The 24,711-nt window shown below is 37.9% G+C and overlaps 1 protein-coding gene and 1 pseudogene across 1 annotated transcript in view; one reads left to right on the top strand and one right to left on the bottom strand.

Moving 5' to 3' along the window:
- The window catches only part of JMJD1C (jumonji domain containing 1C), a 297,310-nt gene that overhangs the window by 149,502 nt on the left and 123,097 nt on the right, over positions 1-24,711 (bottom strand). The gene's annotated exons all lie outside the window — the stretch shown is intronic.
- Positions 17,838-18,195, top strand: LOC103587982 (annotated as a pseudogene).

Genomic DNA, 24,711 nt, shown 5'->3' with positions numbered 1-24,711 from the left:
GGACACGGAAAAAGACAAAAAAGACACACACACAAAAAAAAAGTTCTTTTTGTGATTCAAAACCAACTAACTATACTACTACATTACAAACCTTATTCATATTTTTCTTCATATTTCAAGGAAAAACCCATTTTCCCTACTATACTTTACAGAATAATATCATTATCTTAGCTTGTATAAGCAAGTATTTATATTTATAAAAAAGATATAATAGGGCCGGCTCGTGGCTCACTCGGGAGAGTGCGGTGCTGATAACACCAAGGCCACGGGTTCGGATCCCATATAGGGATGGCCGTAAAATAAATAAATAAATAAATAAATAAATAAATAAAAAGTCAATAATAGCTAAATGAAAAGATTTGCCTTTTTACAATCAGCTGAAATGAAAGAGACAGCTAATTAGTACTTATCCTCAGTTACTATCTTGAAGCTTCTATCCTTAACCCTTTCTTTTTGGAAGTTGGGCCAAGAGTCCTACAATAATAAACCTTAAATCCTGTCTAAACAGTACAACAAGCACAGTGGTGCTGTTGATTCCATTTTGGCTCATTTTATATCTCTCCCTCAGGACTTTTACATTCAAAGTATCATCCTTCAGATATGTTTGTTTCTCTAGGATGAAAAAATGCAACTCTGATTTCTGGAGACACCTTGGTTTGAACTCACTCTAGCCAGAAAGACAGACAAAGAAAAAGAGGAAGGAAGGAAGAAAGAGGAAGGGTAAAAGGAAGGAAGGGAGAGATGAAGGGAGGGCCAGTCAGGAAGAAAAAGTCAGAAAGAAAAAAGAAAAGAGAAGAAAAGAAAGGATAAGAAACAAGAAAAAGTCATAAATCTAGCATTTGTGTGTCCTAATTTGAATATAAGGTCTAAATTAATAATTCTTACAATTAATGGGCAGAAATACTAGTAAGAGAAACTATTACCCTAATGCTCCTAAGAGAAAAGTAGCTCTAGCCACATTTACTAATTAACATAACTTAGGCACCCTCTCTCTGTCTCTGCTTCTTCTAAAACCTCTAAGAGTAATTACCCTGACCTTATGGTAACTTTCACTAAAGAGAAAGAAGGCAGAGAAAACAGGAAATACAATAGGATGACTAATTCATTGCCTAATGAGGCAAATGAATATAACTATTTTATAGGTCCTTTTTAGCATTACATTTAATTTTTTCACATTATAGGAAAGTAAATTTTATAATTTAAAAGTGCTTGTAATCTTTGAAATAATGAAAGTTTACTTGTGAACTTGCACATTGACTTTTTAAAAACTGAAATATATAAAACGTAAAGTTGTAATTTTATAAGTATTGCTTTTCTATTAATGCTCATGAAAATACCAATACCCTCCATACTACCCAAAATATCCACTTTAGATTAATGCACACCTAAAAAAAAAAAAAAAAAAAAAAAAATCCCATTAATAACTAGAAGAACAGTGAGAGAAGACAGTGGCTGTATCTCTAACTCTGCTACTCATGTTAGCTTTGCTACCTTGAACATATCAATTACCTAACTTCTAACAGACTATAGGCTGTTAAGGAGAACTGGGGAAAAAGGGGGATGAACTAGATATCTACAGTATCAGTAAAACTTAATATTCTAAGATCAACTCCCAATGTTCATTTGCTTTTTGTCCTACTCCTATCCTAACATATTCAATCCATGAATCATGCACTAATACTTTTGACAATTTTATTTGTTATTCATAAATAATATTTTTGATAGAATTGCCAATACACATGATTTTGTATTCTCTTTCCTCTATTTCACACTGGCTAAAGACAAAGGTTTGTTACTACGTATATAAATTGGTGCTAAATTATTTAGCCCCTCTAAGGCTTCTCAAAGCATTTTTGTCTATAAAATGAGGATACTACCAAAAACATATGGCTAATTTGAGCATTAATAGAGTACCTGGCACATAACTAACTTTTGTTGTTTTTAGCATGTTCTCTAGTTACAGTCATCTTCATCACCATCATCTTATTGGCTAAGATTCCACAGACTGATACTTTACCTAAATATTGGTAGCACTTGTCTGATGTATGAACTGTCTCTGAAATTGCTTTAAAATATAAACATTTAGTCAATGAATGCCTTTTTCTATTATAACTTTGACAAACTCACTGAACATATTTTTTTCAGATTCAGTTAGATTTTCTGTGTACACAATTGTGTCAGCTATTCTTCCTTTCCAATTTCTAAGCCTTTTCTTTTTCTTAGCTTATTGAACTAGCTACAGCCTCTAGTTCAATGTTAAAAATGAGGCCAGCCACTGAAACAAACAAATAAATAAATGATACCAGACATTCTTGTCTTGTGCCTAGTGGTAGGGAAAAAGCATTCAATATTTCACTAGTAAGTACATTAACATCCAAAGATTTTGTGTAAATACTCTTTATCAGAGTAACAAAGTTCCTTTATTTCAAATTTGCTAATTTGTTTGTTAAAAAATCATAAACAGGTATCAAATTTTATCACATTTTTTCTGCACCTATTTACCATACAGTTTCTTCTCCATTCTTCTGTTAATGAATTACACAATTTTCCCAATGTTAAACCAGTCTTGAATTTCTGAAATAAATCCATCTTTCAAGTTGTGTTTTTAAAAAATACGATTGGATTTTATCAGCTAACCATTTTATGGTTTTTGCACCCATGTGCATGACATATTAGCCTATAATTTTCCTTTCCAGTAATGTCCTCTGCAGTTTTGTTACCAATGTTATGCTAGCTCATGAGCTGAAAAGGTTCTTCTGTTTTTCTGCTTTCTAGAAGGGTTTGTGAGATTTCTTCTTCTATGTGCAGAAAAATTCACTAGGGCAACAAAATTAGTCAAGAGTTAGCAAATAAAAAGGTCTATGGGCTAAATTTCTTCATAGATAACAGGGTTATTCAACTTTTTAATTTCAGCTTGTACATATTTTATTAACATGTGACTTTTCAGAAATTTTCAAACATACTGGCACAAAGTTATACATAATAGTTTCTTAGTGTTTTTTTAATATCTCTAATATCTGTACTAATAACCATTTTTTGGCTTATGTATTACTTCCATATGTTTTCTAATTAACTTACTTCTATTATTACTACACCCTTCACTTTATGTTAATGGGGTTCAATTTGATATATGTTTTCCAGCATCTTGAAATAGAAATTAATTTTCAGCCTTTCTTCTTTCCCAACATATACATTTAGAGCTATAATTTGCCTCTAAACTCTGCTTTAACTGCCTGTCACCAGTTTTTTTTTCTGTCACCAGTTTTGAAATGTATTTTCATTTACTTTAAGATATTTTCTAATGTAAACTGGGATTTCTTCTTTGAACCACAAACTATTTTAAAATGTGTTACAAGGGCTAGCCCGCTAGTTCAGCTGGTTAGAGCATGGTACTGTAATTCCAAGGTCAAGGGTTCAGACTCCTGGACTGGCTCTGCCACCAAAATATCAATCAATCAATCAAATGTGTTAATTACAAAATATTTGAGGGATTTTCTGGTAATCTCACTGTTACTGATTTCTAGTTTAATTCCATTGTGGCCATAGAACTCACTCTGTATGACTTCAATCCTTTGAAATTTGTGAGGCTTGCTTCATATATAGACTACTTTCCTAAGTGTGCCATATGTGTTCCACAGTAATATATAATTAATAATTTGAAGAAGGAAAGGTGTAGAGGTCTATATGTTAACTGGGTCAAGCTGATTAATAAGTTCTTCAAAGTGACTATATTCTTACTCTTTCACTGCCTACTTGTTCCATCAGTCTATGAAAGAGGTACACTAAATTGACTATGGATTTATCTCTACGTCCTTTTAGTTTTTTCAATTTCTTCATTAGTTCAAAGACATCTCAATGGATGCATACACACTTAGGGTTGTTACATCTCCTTACTGAATTGACCATTTTATCTTTATGAAATGTTCCTCTAAATACCTAGAAATACTTATTGCCTTGAGTATCTGTGTAATATCCCCAAATAGGTACACCAACTTTCTTTTAGTGCAGTCTTTGTATAGTGCACCTTTTCCCATCCTATTATTTTTGTATAGTGTGCCTTTTTCCATCCTATTATTTTCAATCCCCCTTATATTTAAAGTATACCTCTTATAAAAGGCATCTTTTTGGGTTTTGTTTTTAATCCAGTCTGTCTGTCATTGAATTTTAATTGAACCACTTAGTCCTTCTCAATTTAATGTAGTGACTGGTATAGATGAGTTTAGGTCTACCATCTTATTGTCTATTTCTCCCATCTGCTCTTTGTTTCTCTACTTCTCTTTAATGCATTTTGGATGAATAAAATGTTTTATTATTCATTTTTTCTACTTTTGCACATACTAGTTAAACATTTTTGAGTAATTTTAGGGGTTACCCTACAGTTTATAATAAAATCCCTGAATTATTACAATCTACCATAATTGCATATTTTATTTATTTTTGCTTTTTGTATATTTTTTTCACAGCTGGCGAGTGTGGGGATCTGAACCCTTGACCTTGGTGTTATAAGGCCACACTCTAACCAACTGAGCTAACTGGCCAGCCCTAATTGGCATATTTTAATAATTTCACAAATAACACAACATAGAGCAGTTTTATTCCATTTATCCATCCTGTCACCTACTGCACTATTGCTGTCATGTATTGCTCTTCTTTACACAGTTCTGGTAGTGGCAGATCTGCTTTAGTCTGTCTGAAAATTTCTTTACTCTGCTTCATTTCTCAAGTATATTTTGCCTGGATATATAATTACTTATTGGCAATATTTTTCATTTAGTACATTAAAGCAATCATTCCATTACTATTAAGTTCCCAAAGTTTCTGTCAAAAGTCAGTTGCATATTTAATTGTTGAAATGTACTTATTCAGATTCAGTTTTCTTTGAATCAATCTTCTTTTGGATTTTTTTATTCAGAATCCTGAATCACAATCATGCTCATGCAGACTTTCAGAATGAATTTATCTGGGCTATCTGGCCCAAACACCTTAAAGATTTTATACTGAAATGCCAAATGAAAAAGGCAAATGCAGATTCAATTAAGAAGCCACAAAAAGTCTCAAATATAAATATCCAAGGAGAATGAGCAGCTATGGATTTTTTTTTAATTCACAAAAACATAATGAAACAAAGCACCATAAGTGAATGTCAACATAAAAAAAGGCATCAGAACTGAGATGGATGAGAGTTAAGATCAGTTTTGACTCAGACTATAAAGTAGGTCAAACAGGCCTGAACCAAAGGTTGAAAATAAGGAATACAAAATTTTAATGAATGAGCAAACAATCTGAAAAAGAGAATGTTTAAAAAAAATTTAAAAACTCACTAGACAGCTTTCACAAAAGATAAAAGAGAAGACTAATCATGTTAGGGTTCTACAAGTTTTAAAGTACTGGTATTATAAAGACCATAAACTCTTTTTTTTTTTTTTTTTTTGGTCTTTTTGTCTTTTTTCCGTGTCCGGCAACGGATCGCAACCCTCAGTGTTGCCCCCGTATCGGACCAGGGGACCGGCAACGGGATTGCAAGCCTCGGTGTTGCTCCCGCGCCTCGCTCAGCCAGTGAGCGGGAGCCGGTCTGTATGTGGGATCCGAACCCTCGGACGGGAGCGCCGCCGTGCTTCCCAAGCGGCGCACTATCCAGTGCGCCACCGGGCCGGCCCCAAGACCATAAACTCTTACCATAATAATACTTCAAAAGTCAATAAGCAAAACTATACCTAAAAGAAAATGAATAGGTAAATTTTAAGAACTCAGCTCTCTTTGCATCACAGATAAGGAAAAACATAATGAAATTCAGCAAATATTTTAGCCTAAAAAATAATGACAACATGTACAGCAGTCCCTTAGTATCATTAGGGGGTTGGTTCTAGGACCTCCCACAGTTACAAAAATCCATGGTTGCTCAAGACCCAGATATAAAATGGTGTAGTATTTACACACATTCTCCCATATATTTTAAATCATCTCTAGATTACTTATAATATCTAATACAATGTAAATGCTATGTAAATAGCTGTTATACTGTTATCACTTAGGGAATTATGACAAGAAAAAAAGAGTCTGTACAAGTTAAGTACAGATGCAATTTTATACCAAATATTTTTGATCCACAGTTGGTTAAATCCATGGATGCAAAACACACAGATATGAAGGGTCGGCTGTACTAAATTTGAGGGCATCAGTTCAAATTGTACTTAAAGGGAAATTTAGAGCCTAAACTGATTATATTAGAAAAGAAATACCCAAAATAAATGAGCTAAATATTCAACTTAAGATCGAAGAACAACAACAAAAAACTCAAAGTATAAGACAACAAATTAAAAAGTGAAAGAATAAAATCGTAAAATGGATAGCACAAACAAAGCCAAAAACCTTGGTTCTTTGGAAGAAACTAGTAATACTGACAAATCCCTGGCAAGGTAAATCAAGAGGGAAAAAAAGTCATAATGAACGATATTTGGAAATAAAATTCCCACTATTATAGACTTTAGGTCTTACAGTCATTAAAAAGAGAAAGGATTATTATTAATAATCACAGGCAAATAAATTTTAAAAGTCAAAATGAACTCATCTTTAGAGAAATACCACTAAACAAAGACAAATAATAACTTAGTAGTCTTACAGATACAAAAATAATTGAATCAGAGAGAAATAATCATCTTTCCCAAAAGCAAACACCGGGCCAAGACAGCTTTACAGTTAAATTGTACCATGCTTTCAAGAAAACTATTAATTTAATTTCAATCTTAAAAACATCTTTCAGAATAAAAGAGGAGCATATTTCACAGTTTGTTTTATGACTCTTGTGTAACCTTCAGACGAAACGAAAACCAGTAATGTATAAGAAGAAAATTATAGGTTAAATTCAGTGTCAAGTTTTCTAACATGGAGATCGTCTGTTAATGTTTCTACTACATGTTGTTTTATTTGGTTTTTAACATGTGTTATCATATATCCTCTTAGGCTAGATGCATACCTTCTGATTAGTTTGATTAACATATACTATATGTGAGAAACTGAAGATATAACTGGAGGCTTTTGATATTTTTTTTTAGGGGTAGACTAACATCTGCTTTTGACGGGCAATTTTAAAGCAAAGGACACCAGTAAATCCCAGATTATCTTAATCAAATCAGTGAGTGACAAAATTCAAAGCTGGGCTCCAATCTCTATGAAGTCTGGTTTATTCCAGTACATTTTTTTCTTTTTTTTTCCTGGCTGCTGGCCAGTATTGGGATCCAAATCTTTGACCTTGGTGTTGTTACAACACTGTGCTCTAACCAACTGAGCTAACCACCTAGCCCTCCAATACTTATTTAGGATAGTGTTTTTTGAACGGGGGTGATTTTTGCTCACCAGAGGATATCTGGCAATATACGGACATTTTTGATTGTCACAATGGAAAGATGGAATTGCTACTGGCATCTACTGAATAAAGGCCAGGGATGATGCTGAACATACACTATAATGCACAGGACAGCCCCCACAATAAAGAATGATTTAATCTAAAACGTTAATTGTGCTGAGACTAACAAGCACTGATGTAGAGGATAGCCCTTTAAGGTTTTAACATTAATTCGAGCAGGTTTAGCAAAGCTCTCCCTCCTTGGACACCCTTAACTCCAATTTTTGTCCACCTAGTCCAGTAAGCAAAACAACTGCTTAGTTTCTCCAGCTCTCAGCAGCCTTTTCTGGAATCTGTATACCTTTAAAGAGAAAGAGAAGCCACAAATGTCAGCCTCAATACACTGCATTTTCTTTTTTCCCAGAGCTTTGGCACTATAATTCTTCACAGCTTTGGAGACTGTCTGATGTCTTCAAAGGCATATGTTTTATTGCTTATTGGGGGTCAGCTTTTCCAATTGCTCTCAACAGTGGACTTGACTCAAATTATCTTCTCTACCTGACAAGTTAATTCTAAATGTATATGCAAGAACAAAAGGACAAGAAGCACAATACTCCTGAAAAACAACGTAAAAGGCTTCCTGTGGAGTATACTAACATTTATAAAGCAAATGTATTTCATAGGGCCTAGATTCCAAAGCCCTGTAGTTTCAGGTATAACCTATCCTTTAAAAATTACATATAGAAATGTTAACCTTGCAAAAGACAGGAAACTTTCCCCAGGCTAAAGTCTCTGTTGTGGATACAGAACGTAACACAGCAAAATTGCTGGCTCTCAAGGACAGATGTCCTTGAGAGCAGGTTAACCTACTGATTGATATGTTAAGAAAGGTGCTTTATTATTATGTAAAAATACTGAGGAAACTGCTGTAAGAAAACACAGTATTTGCTAAGAACAAGCTTTTATCGGTGGATTGACTTAACCTTTTGCAAACTGCATTATGGAATGTCACTTTGTTATTTCACTGATGTTACCAGCTTCTATTGTTAAACTATACTTAACCAAAACCTATGTTTTTCTGTAACTTTCTGGCCTGGAGAATAAATACTGAGCCAGAACCCCAGTTCAGTGTTAATTTCCCAAGGAGGAATGCCTCTCTCTGGAGGGTTGCGGGAAGTTAACCCCTTTGGGTTGTCTCACTGCTCAGAAGAGATGGGCTTTGAGTAATCCTTTCTGCATCTCCATCACCCCATGTGAGACAAAGCAACAGCTTGCCCTACCAGATGACAAGTCATATTATAAAGCTATAGTAGGAAACAATAAAAGAAATAAAAAGAATAAAATGTAAAACAAAACTAGAAAACTTAAAAAAAAAAAGAAAAAACCCCAAGAACTAAAAAAAAAAAACAAAACAAAGTCACAGTAATTAAGGCTGTACAGTATTAGAACAGGAATATGCAGGGGGAAGGACAGAAAAGAGAAACCCTGCAAATAAGCTAAACATATGTGTGGAAACTTAAATAACAAAAGCAGGCATTAAGGACTGCCAGAAAAAGGACAGACTACTTTCTTCCTGGGATGACTAAGTAACCAAATTGTAAATAAAATTAAATTTTATATACTCTTATTGCATATACAATCATTTCCAGGTGGAATAAGGATTTAAAAGTAAATGCCACTGGGGAAAAAAAACAAACCACAATTCAATTGCAAAATGGGCAAAAAAAAACCAACAAAGAAACAAAGGGATATTTTACTGAAGAGGATATAGGATGGCAAATAAGCACAATAAGATGTTCAACATCGTTAGCCATTAAGGAAATACAAACTAAAACTACAATGACATACCATTTCACATATAACTGAATGGCTAATATAAAAAACAGTGATGACACTAAATACTGGCAAGGAATGCAGAGAAAATGAATCACTCACACACTGCTGAAGGGAATGTAAAATGGTATGCCCAATCTAGAAAAGACGATGACAGTTTCTTATAAAAGTAAACACATGCTCAGCATAACCTAGCAATTTTACTGTTAGGCATTTATTCCAGAAAAATGTTATGTTTACACAAAAACTTACACATAAATATTCACAGCAACTTTATTGATAATAACCAAAAAGTGGAAACAACTCAAATTTTCTTCAACAGGTGAATAATTAAACAAACTGTTCTATATTCATACCATGGGAATACTACTAGGCAATATACAGGAACAAACTATAGAAGGGAATAAATTTAAGGGAATTATGCTAAGTGAAAAAGCCCATCTCAAAAAGTTAGATACAGCATGATTTCATTTATACAACATTCTTGAAATGACAAAATCACAGAAATGGAGAACAGATTAGCAGTGGTCAGGGGTTAAGAGAGAGAGGTGGCCGTGGTGGTAAAACGGTAGTGTGAGACATCCTCCTATTCTGTATCTCAACTGTGATAGTAGTCACATGAATCTACACAAGTGATAAAAGTGAACAGAACTAAACACACACATGAGTGCATGTAAAACTGATAAAATCTGAATAAAGTTGGCAACTTTACTAATGTCAATTTCCTGGCTGTGAGACTGCACTACAGCTGTACAAGATGATACTATTGTGGTAAACTGGGTGAAGGTTATATGAATTCTCTGTATTATTTTTTTTCTCCCCAAACCTCTTTGTATTATTTCTTACAACTCCATGTGAATACAAAATTATCTCCAAACAAAAAATTTTTAAAAAGTGATTGGCAAAGCTATAAAAATTCTAGGAGAAAATATAGGATAATATCTTTCTGACAATGAGATAGTGAAGACCTCATGGAACAAGCAATAGCCATAAAGAAAAGGCTGATCAATTCAATTAAGACTGTGTTGTTCATTTTAAGATATCATAAAGAGAATGGCAGGATACCAACAATAAAGTTTAAGTATTTGGAACATATAAAAATTTCAAACACTAAGTTAGAAAAAAGGGAAATAACCCAATAGAAAAATGGGCAAAACACATTAACAGATATTTCAAGAATAGAACAAACTCGGGCCGGCCCGGTGGCGCACTGCTACAGTGCACCGCTTGGGAAGTGCAGCAGCGCTCCCGCCGAGGGTTTGGATCCCACATACAGACCGGCCGCTCACTGGCTGAGCGAGGAGCGGGGGCAACACCGAGGGTTGCGATCCCATTGCCGGTCCCGGTCCGGTATGGGCGCGACACTGAGGGTTGAGATCCGTTGCCGGTCACGAAAAAAAAAAAAAGAATAGAACAAACTGATCAACCTCTTTAGAAAAAAGAGAAACTAAAATTTAATCCATAGTTAGATTCCATTCCACCACCACTAAAACTACCAAAAGTTTTTTAAAGTTGGCAATAGTACATGATGGTCAGGATGTGGAGCAAGAGAAAGAATCATACCACAGGGGCAGAAAATTCTTACTATCGATCTGGGTACAGAGTAAGGAAACCTAACTAAACCGAAATAGGAGTTGGCTCTGATCTGAATCTCAAAGAACTGGGGTATCCCAAAAATCAATTTTCTGCTCTCTCTGCTTATACCATCTTGCAATGTGAGATCTCTGGATCACTGTTGCCACCACCAGATGTACTTTGGACTTCCCAGCCTCAGAAACTGTATTAATATTTAACTCTGGGGGAGTCAAGATGGTGACGGGTCAGGAGCAGGGGCGCCAAAAGACGGTGTGAGCCAGAGAGGTGTGCACTGTGCTGCCAGAGTGCTACTTGCATTTACAAGAGCAACAAAAAATGAATAAGTCTTTGATCAACTAATCTACAACTATAAAAGAGCAACTACAGACTCGAGGTTTAGGGCCGGCATAAAAGAGGATTCCTGGGAGCTCCCGAGACACACTGCGGGACCGAGTGAGCAGCCTGAGGCAGCAGTGGCTGAGGACTGAGACGGCGACAACACAAAAACGGAGAGGGAACCGCTCGGCAAGCTCAGCTCTGTGAGTGACCCCCAGCCCGGCCCTGCTTGCGGGGCAGACACTCGTCCAGTTGCCGCCTACCCCACTGGGCCAGTCACTGGCCCGGGGCTGCCTCCATTTTCTCAGGTGGGGGCGGAGCAGGCCGGCTCACCCAGGCCTGCCCTCCTTACCCGGCTCAGCTCCTCACTGAGCCTTCCCACTTCCTTGCCCCGGCACGGGGCTTCCCAGGGCCTGCGGACCGGCCTCCCATCCCATTCCCCCCGCGGTTCTCTGGCGGGGCTAGTGGCGGGGGGAGAACTGGCCAGCGTCGGGAGGTCAGTGAAGAGCGGGCCGGGCAGATTATCACTCCACTGCACCCTGGGCTCCGCCCCCGGTAAACTTCCTGTTACAGGGAGGCAGATACCATCTCTGCGGCCATCGGTTCGGAAAAACGCCTAACTGATTCCTGATTAGAAAAAGTGTGATCGGAGTGCTCCCGAGCTCGCTTGAACCTGCTGGAGAACTGACTGCAGGCGGGTGCCAGAGTCAGTCGGCACCGGGCGGATTCAAAGAGGAACTGTGTGCTGCGGGCTCCTCCCCCGAGGAGCTCACACTCTGGTGTGGGAGATAAGACAAGCACACAGATAACTGCAATAACAGGAGGAAGGTGATTAGTCACGAGAAAGCCCTATACAGTGCTGCAAAGCCACGCAGAGCGACCGGTCGTCTACGACTAGCAGAAACTTGAAAGACCTCCTAGGCGGGGCACTGCCAAGCAGGGGCCTGAAGGCCTGGCTGATAGACAAGGGTTGCAGAAGACATGCCCCAGCCTAGTCAAGAGCGCACAGAGCAGGGAGGTGGCCGGTTAGGGAGGTGGAGACTCAGCAGAAAACACACACCCTGCAGGCCACCTCTGCGAGATCCAACAGCCCCGCCTAGTGCGCACAGAGCATTCCATCCAACAGCCTCAGAATATTCATTCTTCTCATCAGCACATGGATCATTCTCCAGCATAGATCACATATTAGGACACAAATCAAGTCTCAACCAATTCAGAAACATTGGAATTATCCCATGTATTTTCTCAGAACACAATGGATTAAAACTAGAAATGACATGATCCTATATATCGAACAGCCTAAAGTATCTACAAAAAAACTCTTGGAGGTGATAAATGAGTTCAGCACAGTAGCAGGATACAAAATCAACACACAAAAATCGGTAGCATTTCTATTCACCAATAGTGAACATGCAGAAAGAGAAATCAAGAAAGCCTGCCCATTTACAATAGCCACCAAAAAAATAAAATACCTAGGAATTGAGCTAACCAAGGATGTGAAAAGTCTCTATAATGAGAACTACAAACCACTGCTGAGAGAAATTAGAGAGGATACAAGAAGATGGAAAGATATCCCATGTTCTTGGATTGGAAGAATCAACATAGTGAAAATGGCCATACTGCTCAAAGTGATATATAAATTCAATGCAATCCCCATCAAAATTCCAATGACATTTCTCTCAGAAATGGAAAGAACTCTCCAGACATTTGTATGGAATAACAAAAGACCTCGCATAGCCAAAGCAATGCTGAGCAAAAAAAATAAAGCTGGAGGCATAACACTACCTGACTTTAAACTATACTACAAAGCTATAATAACCAAAACAGCATGGTACTGGTATAAAAACAGACACATTGATCAATGGAACAGAATAGAGAATCCAGAAATCAACCCACACACTTACGGCCATCTGATCTTTGACAAAGGCATAAGCTTATTCACTGGGGTAGGAACTGCCTCTTCAGCAAATGGTGCTGGGAGAACTGGATATCCATATGCAGGAGAATGAAACTAGACCCATACCTCTCACCATATACTAAAATCAACTCAAAATGGATTAAAGATTTAAATATACACCCTGAAACAATAAAACTTATTAAAGAAAACATAGGAGAAACACTTCAGCAAATAGGACTGGACACAGACTTCGTGAACATGACCCCCAAAGCATGGGCAACCAAAGGAAAAATAAACAAATGGGATTAAATCAAACTAAAAAGCTTCTGCACAGCAAAAGAAACAATTAACAGAGCTAAAAGACAACCAACAGAGTGGGAGAAAATATTTGCAAAATACACATCTGACAAAGGACTAATATCCAGAATATATAAAGAACTCAAACAACTTTACAAGAAAAAAACAAGCAACCCAATCAAAAAATGGGCAAAAGAATTAAGCAGGCATTTCTCTAAAGAAGATATACAAAAGGCCAACAGTCATATGAAAAAATGCTCAACATCACTCAGCATCCGGGAAATGCAAATCAAAACCACACTGAGATACCATCTCACCCCAGTGAGGATACTAAAATCCAAAAGACTTTGAACGATAAATGCTGGCGAAGTTGTGGAGAAAAAGGAACTCTCATACATTGTTGGTGGGAATGCAAAATGGTGCAACCCCTATGGAAAATGGTTTGGAGGTTCCTCAAACAGCTGAAGATAGAGCTACCATACGATCCAGCTATCCCACTACTGGGAATATACCCAAAGGAATGGAAAACATCAAGTCGAAGGTATACCTGTTTCCCAATGTTCATTGCAGCACTCTTCACAATAGCCAAGAGCTGGAATCAACCCAAATGTCCATCATCGGATGAGTGGATACAGAAAATGTGGTATATCTACACAATGGAATACTACTCAGCTATAAAAATGAATGAAATACTGCCATTTGCAACAACATGGATGGACCTTGAAAGAATAATACTGAGTGAAACGAGTCAGGCAGAGAAAAAGAAATACCACATGTTCTCACTTATTGGTGGGAGCTAAAAAAAAATAAAAACAAAAAACAAATCAATTCACTCACATACACACACACACACACACACACACAAAAAAAAAAACAATGAAATACTGCCATTTGCAACAACATGGATGGACCTTGAGAGAATTATATTAAGTGAAACGAGTCAGGCAGACAAAAAGAAATACCATGTGTTCTCACTTATTGGTGGGAACTAAAAATAAATAAATAAATTCACACACACACACACACACACACACACACACACACACACACACACACACACACACACAAAACCGGGGTGTGGGTTGGAGAAGATATAACAACTACAATTTTTTTTGAAGTTGTTACAACAAGAAAACGGAAAGGACATTCTTGGGTGGGAGGGGGGAGAGGGAGGAGGGAGGGTGGTTTCGGTGATGGGCCATAATAATCAACCACATTGTATATTGACAAAAGAAAAATTTAAAGGAAAAAAAACCCAAAAAACAAAAATCAATTTTCTTCTGATCTCTTTGAAGAGACTACTTTTCACCTTCATTTTGCAATAATGTGACTTCTTACTTGATTCAGATGTTTTGAGAAACATAGTTTGTTCTGGAAAGGCACTAGAGGACTGGAAATGAGTTTGAGTAGTATATAATGCCTATAATATCACATACAAGTTTTGAAATATAAATCATAAAAGATTTCTTTGATTACATATAATACAAAAATAGCTGGAGCATAAAACAGTACTATAAAGTTACACAGCTATCTCAAAAGCCAAAGAGCAAGAAAAGAACAGGTTCTCACAAAGCTATACACTTAGAAAATTAAGACATAGCCATTCTTCTCATTTCTTTCTCAATGCTGCTTCTCTTTACATGTCTGAGAGTTAATTCTATCTCTAGAGACAAACTAAAACTTAAGAATTTTAGTGTCTGGGGCCGGCCCGGTAGCACACTGCTATAGTGTGGCGCTCCCGCCGAGGGTTCAGATCCCACATACAGAGCGGTTCCCGCTCACTGGCTGAGCGAGGTGCGGGCGCAGCACCGAGGGTTGCGATCCCGTTGCCGGTCCCGGTCCGGTACGGGCGCGACACTGAGGGTTGTGATCCGTTGCCGGACACGAAAAAAGACAAAAAAGGAAAAAAAAAAAAAAAGAAAAGAATTTTAGTGTCTGTACCTACTTAAAGAGAGCCACCCACATTACTCCAAATTTACCTGTTATTCAGTTAGGCTCAGTATAGGGTAGGTGTCCATCCTTTATCCACTCATGAAGGTTGGGGGAAAAAAAGAATGCAAGATTCCGTTGTACAAAAAGAAACTACCAGTGTTCTTTGGAACTTGGTGGAAGGAGGCAGGTTTCAGAGAAAGTGTTTTATCTTAAGCTAAGAAGACAGTTTTCAGTACACTTAAAAAATACTATAAATGCATTTGGCATTGTGGGGTCCATATTTTGCAGTCAGATTATCAAACGAAATTAGTGTTTTTCTATAATAAAATACATATTAAAATATTTTAGAAAGAAAAATACTGTTTTGCTTGTATTACATGGAATACCAATTAATAGCTCAAGGAACACAGTATTTTCTAATCTCCCCAGACTCTTTTTTCATGACCTTATATCTAAGGTCACTACCATGTCTGAAATCAATTTTTGCTTTGGTCTGATAGATCAGGGATGATTTGATGTAGCAATGCAACCGCCCAGGGTTAGCTGATTCTGATGAAAATTTGCTTTAATTTGGGGTTTCCCTGAATAGAACAGAGATAAGGCACTGCAAGATCTGCCAATTAGATTACAGGAAACACACGGAAGTCATGAAATTTATATTGAATTTCCCCCAAAGATCCATTTGGCTTATCTATATATGAACTGAATTAATATAAATGTTTCTATCGCTTTTAAGTTCACAAAGTTTCTTTTAAACCAGTGGTTCTCAAACTTAGCTGCACATTAAAACCACGTGGGGCAGTTTTAACCTTATGTTTGGGTCTCATTTCAGACCACTTACAGTAAGAATCTTTGGAGGTTAGACCCAGGCATCAATGTTTTTTAAACACCCCAGGTGCTATGGGTTAAATGTGTCCCCCAAAAGTTTATGTATTGGAAACCTGACCCCCAGTGTAACAGTTTTAAGAGGGTGGTAAATCCAATTATGGTATTTGAAAGGTGGGGACTTTAAGAAGTGATAGGATTGTGAGGACTGTGCCCTCATGAATGGATTGATCAATTCATGGAGTAATGGGCTGACGGTTTAATGGGCATGGTTCTCATGGCTTTAAAAGGATAGTGAGTGAGAAGGTTAGCTCTCTCAATCCAGCCACTTTTGCCACGTGACATCCTCCTGCACTGCTGTAGAGAGTCACCACCAAGAAGGCCCTCACCAGATGTGTTCTCTGAACTGTGGACTTCCCAGTCTCTGAAACTGTAAGAAAAAAATTTTATTTCTTTATAAATGACCCAGTTTCAGGTGTTCTGTTCTAAGCAACAGAAAGAAAATAAACTAACACACCAGGTAATAATTGGTAGCCAAATCTGAGAACCAGTTCTTTAAACTAACTTTAACAAAGACCAGGATTTTCTAATACAAGGATTTGCAAGTTAGTCTGGCTTGTAGGCCATATTTGCACCCACATCCATTTACCTTCCCCAACCAAGCCAAAGATAACTCTTGTAAATAAAGTTTTATTGTAACACAGTCATGCTCATTCATCTACATGTCGTTGATACTTCCAACAGAACTACAGCCAGCAAAGCCAAATTTATTATATGGTCCTTTAATAAAAAAATTTGTGGACCTCTATTCTAATATTTGGTGAAGCAGGATCACTGCAGTAAGTATAAACATCTCTGAAATTTAGTGCTGTGAGCAACTGTATAATACTTTATCTTAGACATAAGATCAAGAAAAGTGAGAGTGATCAAAATACATAGCTTCAACTAAACTTTTTTAAGAAATAAGACTTGCACATATGCAGGATGAGAAGGTGGTAGAGGAATGAGGACAAAACATTCCAGGCTGAGATAATAATTGGAGCAGAAACAGAGATGAAGAACATATATTTCAAAATTACAGATTTTAACTTAAGCTAAGACATGGGCTAATGAATTACAGCCTAGGTTACTTGGTGATTTCATTGGAGTTTCTATTATCAATAAAGCATAAACACACAGACACTATACAAGCAAAAAGATTCGGCCAATATATATTCCTTACATCTCTCCTTCTACTCTATTATCTCAGCTTGGATATAAAATCTAAAAAGAAACAGGAAAAAAACTCTGTGACCATGGGTTAAGCAATGAGTTCTTAGAAACCAAAATCAGGGCTGGGGGTGGGGGGGGAGTGGTGGATTAATGAGGACAAAACTACCTATCCTAAGTGAATCATTATGCAGTATTTGTAGGTATTGAAACACCACATTGTAACCCACAAATATGCACAAGTGAATGTTAAAATATGTTGAATTAAAAAAAGAATTGGGAGCTCAACAAATTATTAAGTAATCACACTGTTGTTTAAAAAAAAAAAAAAAAGATACATTGGATTTCATGAAAATTAAAAACTTTTGCTACAGCCTGGGAGAAAATATTTGCAAATCACATATATGAAAAAAATCCAAAGTTTACAAAAAAAGTTTAAAATTCAAAAATGAGAAAAGTAACAATAAAAAAATGATTTGAGCTTTTTGAGGATGAAGCTGCGGGTGCTTCAGACCACTGGTCCTCAGCTCCTGACTCACTACTTTTCACTCTTGCCAAGGAACAAGTTGGTCAGGAAGTCACACAGCAGCCATGAATTTTAAAGACACTGGAAAGACACCAGTGGAACCAGAGGTGGCAATTCACCGAATTAGAATTACCCCAACCAGCTGCAATGTAAAATCTCTAGAGAAGTTGTGCGCTGACTTGATCAGAGGTGCAAAGGAAAAGAATCTTAATGTGAAAAGGACTAGTTTGGTTGCCTATGGAGACTTTGAACATCACTATAAGAAAAATGCCTGGTGGTGAAGGTTCTAAGACACAGGATTGTTTCCAGGTGAGAATCTACAAACGACTCAATGACTTGCACAGTCCTGAGACTGTTAAGCAGATTACTTCCATTAGTACTGAGCCAGCAGCTGAGGCTGAAGTCACCACTGCAGATGCTTAAGTTACTATTTTAATAAATTATCAGTTGTTTTAAAAAATGATTTGATCAGCCACTGCTCCAAAAAATATACATAGTAAATAAGTTCACCAGTAGTGAAGATCCATTACCACAGGGGAAAAATAAATTAAACCAGTGGTGTACCACTACAAATCTAATACAAAAAAAAAAAATCCGGGCCAGCCCGTGGCTCACTTGGGAGAGTGTGGTGCTGATAACACCAAGGCCCCGGGTTCAGATCCCATATAGGGATGGCTGGTTAAGCTCACTGGCTGAGCATGGTGCTGACAACACCAAGTCAAGGGTTAAGATCCCCTTACTGGTCATCTTAAAAAAAAAAAAAAAAAAATCCAGCACTAACAATACCAAGTACTAGTGAGGATGCAGAGCAACTAGAACTCCCAATCACTTCAGGTGAGAAATCAACATTTTACAGCTATTCTGGAAAACAGTTTGGCAGCGTATTTATAAATTAAACATAATCTTACCATATGACCCTGGAATGCCCCTCCCTAGATATTTCTCCGAGTGAAATAAAAATTTACGTTCACACAAAAACCAGTATATGAATGTTTTTGGAAACATTATTCAAAATCCTAAACAGTACACAACCCAAATATTTTTCAGTGAGTGAATGGATAAACTATGGTACATCCATACAATGGAATACTCTTCATTAATAAAAGAAACAAACCACTGGTACATTAAGCAGCATCAACAGATCTCAAAAACATTATATTACATGGAAGAAGCTGGCCTCAAAACGTCATGTACTTTATGATTAGATTTATATGACATTCTGAAAAACGCAAAAACTATAATCAAACAACAGGTTCAGTAGTTTCCAGAGGTTAGGGACAGGGAGAGAACTTAACTACAAGGGGGCAGTACAAGGAAAATTCTGAAAGTGAGGATACTATTCTGTATTCTGCGGGGAATGATCACTGAAGAGTCCTACTCCACCATCTTCTATATTTTTATTCTCTGTATCCTGATTGTGGTAGTGGTTACTGAGTATGAATTCGCCAAAACTCACAGAATTACACACGGAAAAATAAATGAATTTTACTGTATGTAAGTTTTTAAAAGACCAATAGTTTTTTCAGAAATTATATCCAAATACTTATAAAAGTAAAGCATGGTCTTCAACGAAGTACTAACTAAAGGAGATAGGGGAAAAAGTATATATAGATTAAAAGTAAATAGACCCAACTGTTAACAGTGGTTGTCTTTAGAAAAATATTAAAGATGACTTACTTCACTCCCTATAACTTTCTGTGTTTTTCAAAAATCTACAATTGATATTTTTTACTTGTATCATCACAAAATAAATCACTTTTTAAAAATGGGATTAGATAGCACGTGTTTAAAAAGATAATACACAAAATTTCTGGGCCGGCCCGTGGCTCACTCGGGAGAGTGCGGTGCTGATAACACCAAGGCCCCGGGTTCGGATCCCATATAGGGATGGCCAGTTCGCTCACTGGCTGAGCGTGGTGCTGACAACACCAAGTCAAGGTTTAAGATCCCCTTACCGGTCATCTTAAAAAAAAAAAAAAAAAATTTCTGAGTGGCTGAAAAGCAACTAAAATAAGGTCATGGAAAAGGAAAAATAAGAGAAATCAAATGAAGAGGAGGCACTGAGACCTGTGACAGACAATAGTATACTGGTTTTTCCTTCTACTTTGCTATTATTTTTAATAGCCTTACAGTATATCATAATGTAGCTCAATTAAAATGCTATTTTAAAAACTAGTTTTAAAATTCATCTGATAGTGAGTAGTGTAGTTTTGGGTAAAGTGGAAGTCCAAAAATTTCAGTATTTTGGTGCCCTTGTATGATATGGCACAACAACTGTATTTTTGTACCAAAAGTAAAGTTGCCCCTGAGGGGTAACATTTTTGATAAACCTTTACTATTACATAGTATAAAAAAGGAAATAAATGAAGTACATAATTACTTTTTACTAATCTGTTTTTTTAATACATCAACATTCAATCAGAAACAAAGAAAATGCGTTTTCTTAATTGCAACTAAGGCATAGAGATCAACGAGTAAACAGATGCTTGAAAATATCTTGAATAGACAGTATATTCAAACTGTTGGGAAAATAGGATAATTTAATCAGGCCCCCTCGCCTTAGGTCCGATTGGGGGTCGTGTGGCACATTCTTTGTAAACGAGTTGTGTGTGGGTGGAGTTAGTGCACATGGGCGGCGCCACCACCTAGCTGGCACTGACTGCTTCAGGTGTCCACCCCACACAGTCATGGGGACCTTTTTAGGCCAGTTACCTAGCTCATAGACCTGCATGTGAGGGGTCTGGTGACCCTGCCTGGCATGTGAAGGGTTTGTGACCCAGTCTGAACAATGGGCTGAGGAGTCTGTGAACTCCAGACCCAACCCTAGCTTGACAATTGGCATGGTTGGTGCAGGATTATAGGCAGGTAAAATAACTCAACAACTGGCGTAGAGTGAGACAGGATTCTGAACAAGTACAGGAGCCGAAAGCCCTTGGAAGGAGGAAATGTGGCTATCCTTGAACATGTGGTGCCCAGTGGCCACTTTTCTGCTGAACAGAGCCTGGCTACTGCTCACTATGCTGCAAACTGATCGAGATTTGCAGCAGAAAGCAGAGTTGTTGGAAGCAAGGATGATTATCCTGGAGGATGACATGCAGCAATTTACCACACCTACCTCTCACACGAGGGAAGACAACCAATCCAATGGTCAGTTGAGGGAAACTGTGCATCTCCAGGTACGTGCATCAGAAAATGAAGCGCGAGCAGCCTATGGGACCAGATTGATAACCGGTGGGCAATCCACAGGTGACACAGTTCACCACCTATGTCCCATATATCCAGGTTGAAATGGTTCGCTTGGGGAGACAGTAAAGCAGAAGAAACAAGGAGAGCCCCTGGCTGCTGCAGCTATGGGACCTGGGGGTGGATGTTGTAATGTGCTCTGGAGATGATGTAGTAAACGCATGTTGCATTTGTCCGAAGGCAGATGGCTCGCCAGGTGCCACTTAAATCCAAGAAGGCTTGGATGGTGCCATTTAAATCCCATGGCTGGCTGGTACTGTATAAACCCAAGAAAGCAGATGGCTCAAGGGGTGCCATATAAACCTTAGAAAAGAGTGACTAAGAGAATGCAGTTGTTCAAAATGTGGGCGAACATTGCAGAACTGCCCGAGACCATGAGTGAATAGCTGGTGTAAGCAGAGCTGATTCAAGTAATTCAGGAGCCAGGGATGGGGCAGCTAGATGCTAATAGCCAAGACAGTGAAAAGGCCCTGAGGGCATTTCAGAAGCTTGGGAAAGCGCCCCTCCCATCACAAAGGCCTAAGAAAACTGAGTTTCTCTGGAGGACAGACCTGGGGCACTGCTGCCCTCAGCAAACTGCTCCCTGCATCCCAGCCACTCTGGCTGGAGCAATCCTGCCTCAGCACCTCTGAAGAACAAAAGCTGAAAACCTGGGTGGCATTCACGTTGTGTTAAGTTTGCAGGCCAGCAGTATGTGAGAGCAGTGGAGGCATGGCAGCTTCCACCTAGATTTCAAAAGATGTATGAAAAAGCCAGGGGACTTGGGCAGAGACCTGATGCAGGGGTGGAGTTGCTGCAGAGGTCATCTATGGAGCAATGTGGGGTCAGAGCCCCCAAAGAGAACCCCCACTGAGGAAATGTCTAGTGGAGCCAGAATGGTGGGACTGCCACCAGGAGCCCAGAACTGGGAGCTGCTAGCAGTGTTCTTGACTCTTTACAGGTTCACAGCTGAAAGGAGTTTTGCCTTTAGTCTGAGATCAGACTTTGGACTTTTGAATTGGTGCTGCAACAAGCTAAAGACTTTTGGGACTGGGGTGGAATGTGTAATATGTGAATTAAGGATCGTCTATCCTTGCTAAAGGAACAGCGTGGAAGATTCTAAACGCATAGATTGTACAGTGAGGGACCCTGAAGGGGTGGATTGTTGGGAAAATAGGATAATTTAATCAGGCCCCTCACCTTATGTCCAGTTGGGGGTGGTGCAGTGCATTCTTTGAAAACGAGTTGTGTGTGGGTAGAGTTAGTGCACATGGGCAGCACCACCACCTGGCTGGTGTTGACTGCCTTGGGCACCCACCGCACGCAGCCATACTCTACAACCTACGGCTCCAAGGACCTTTTTCTTGGATGGTTACCTAGCTCACAGACCTGCTGCATGTGAGGGGTCTGGTAACCCAGCCTGGCATGTGAAGGGTTTCTGACCCAGTCTGGACAATGGGCTTGAGGGGTCTGTGAGCTCCAGACCCAGCCCTAGCTCAACACAAATGATTCGCAAAATACATAAAACAATATGAAGAGAAAAGTCCATCCCTCTTCCCCCCTTGCTAGTTTCTACCTCACCAAAGACCCCTAGCTGAAAACATACACATGAAGGAAACCATGATTACTGGTTTCTTATGTACCCTGGTTGAGTGCCTTTATGTGTATACAAGTAGATGCAAATATATGCACTGATTTTTCTTACCCATTTAACACTTTAATAGTATTATATTTATTACATTATTACCTTGAGAGTACCAAGAACAAAGACAAAATGCTAAATACAGAACTAAATAAAAGTCCTACAATGAAATGTTATATATACACTCTCTCACAGATTTAGGTTTCAAGGCTGTCAGCAGTGCAGATGTGAAACTACATTGAAAAAAATGTTAATGATTTATACAACTGTAAATGAAAAACTTACTGGGAGTTAGCTGAGGTTGCTCACCTATCCCAAGTAAAATATTAACCTCTGTGAGGCCCCAAAAGACCTCTTTAAAGTACAGCAACTCCAAAGCTTAAACTGCCTATAATTAATATGTAAATTAACAAGGTACCTAATCTAAATCAGGAACCTCCATTTTCAGCATAGCAGCTATTCAGGTGGACTAGCTAAAAACACAAAACTGAGTAGAGAGAATATATTTCAAAAATGGACGGTACCATATCAATTCTCACTTCCTCCTAGCATAGAGTAGCAAAAGAAAGTACTAGAAACATTTAAAACCCACCAACTGTGCAATGTATTTTGTTATCTGCTTGCAAATCCAATCACAGGACGGAAATAGAAACATTCTATCCTCTAAGCTATAAAGAAGCCTGGATTGTTATCACCTTTGACTTTATACCTCCTTGCAAAAAAAAAAAAAAAAAAAATTCAATAACGGAAATAAATCTGTTAATCTGAGCCCAAGGCCTTTATCCTGAAATTAGTATATTAAAAACAAATACTTAAAGGTTGATCAAAAAAAAAAAAAATTAAAATCTACTAATTATTATCCATTTTTAAGCAGGGCAACCCAAAGGCTGCTTACCTATGATGAAAAAGCATTAAGTGTCATCAAGAAACCAAAAAGTCTTGGCATCTGATCAAGAGATATATCCTAACCATGTGTCACTGGGTCAGCCATGAGAATTGTTAAATGCCTTCTCCCCAGACTATAATAAGACTGTGGAAACATACGGGCTATTTGAACTAAGACTGGCCCTGAGCTCATACTGTGACTAGCATAATTAACAAAAAGCTTTACATAACCCATAGGTATGATTAATTTCCACAAATAGTTTATTTACTTGGTGAAAATATAATGACCTTGGGTCAAGAGAACCTAATCTCATGCCTGCCACTCACAAGGTGTAGATCCATAGGAAAGTTGCTTATCTCATGAGGAGAGTGACCTCATCAGCAAAATGTAGATGATAAGGATGTTTTAAAGATTCAGTTAGATAGACTCACATAAAGGTAATTTACACAGTGCCTGGTATGGGGCAAAAGTTTGTTAACAGAAGTTACTGATAGCATTTTTGTGTTGTCATACACTGTACTGTCATACACTGTATGTCAATGATGTTCAAGATACTCTGCTCTAGTACTTGTGGAAAGGGAAGTAAAAAAAATAAATAAAACATCATCAATCCCTGTCCTCAAAGTGCTTGTAGAAGAGTAGAGTAGCGAGGCATACGCATATATACCAACAACTATAACTTAAGGCCTCATGTAATTGTTGAAAGTTTTTATGAAAAGTGCTTGACTTACAATGAGGATTCTCTGATTGCAACCAATGGAATCCTTGAAATAAAAGAGCTATACAATCTACCCTGGATTTGTAAGTATTTAATAAGCAGAAATAGGTGAAAAGTCTTTACAGGAGGGGAAAAAGCATAAACAAAAGAATACGTAAAAATATATAGCATTTTCTGGAAGTGTTAAACAGTTAGGTATAGACAGAATATAGCACTATGGGAAGTACAGAGGAAAGGTAATGAATATAGTAATAGCAAAAACTCACTGAAAAAATAATTTACAGATTTCTGACACTGAAAACTGATGGTAGGTAAAGAGTCTTTAAACAAACTATTACTTAAAAGTTTAGCATTTTATTTATTTATTTATTTATTTAGCTGGCCAATACAGGGATATAACCCTGGACCTTGGTGTTATCAGCACCACACTCTAACCAACTCAGCTAACCACCCAGCCTATATAGCATTTCT

This window comes from Galeopterus variegatus, unplaced genomic scaffold (assembly GCF_000696425.1).
Source record: "Galeopterus variegatus unplaced genomic scaffold, G_variegatus-3.0.2 Scaffold510, whole genome shotgun sequence".
NCBI classification, from domain to species: domain Eukaryota; kingdom Metazoa; phylum Chordata; class Mammalia; order Dermoptera; family Cynocephalidae; genus Galeopterus; species Galeopterus variegatus.
Note: the sequence above shows the minus strand (reverse complement) of the source record. Positions and strands in the feature narration are given on the sequence as shown.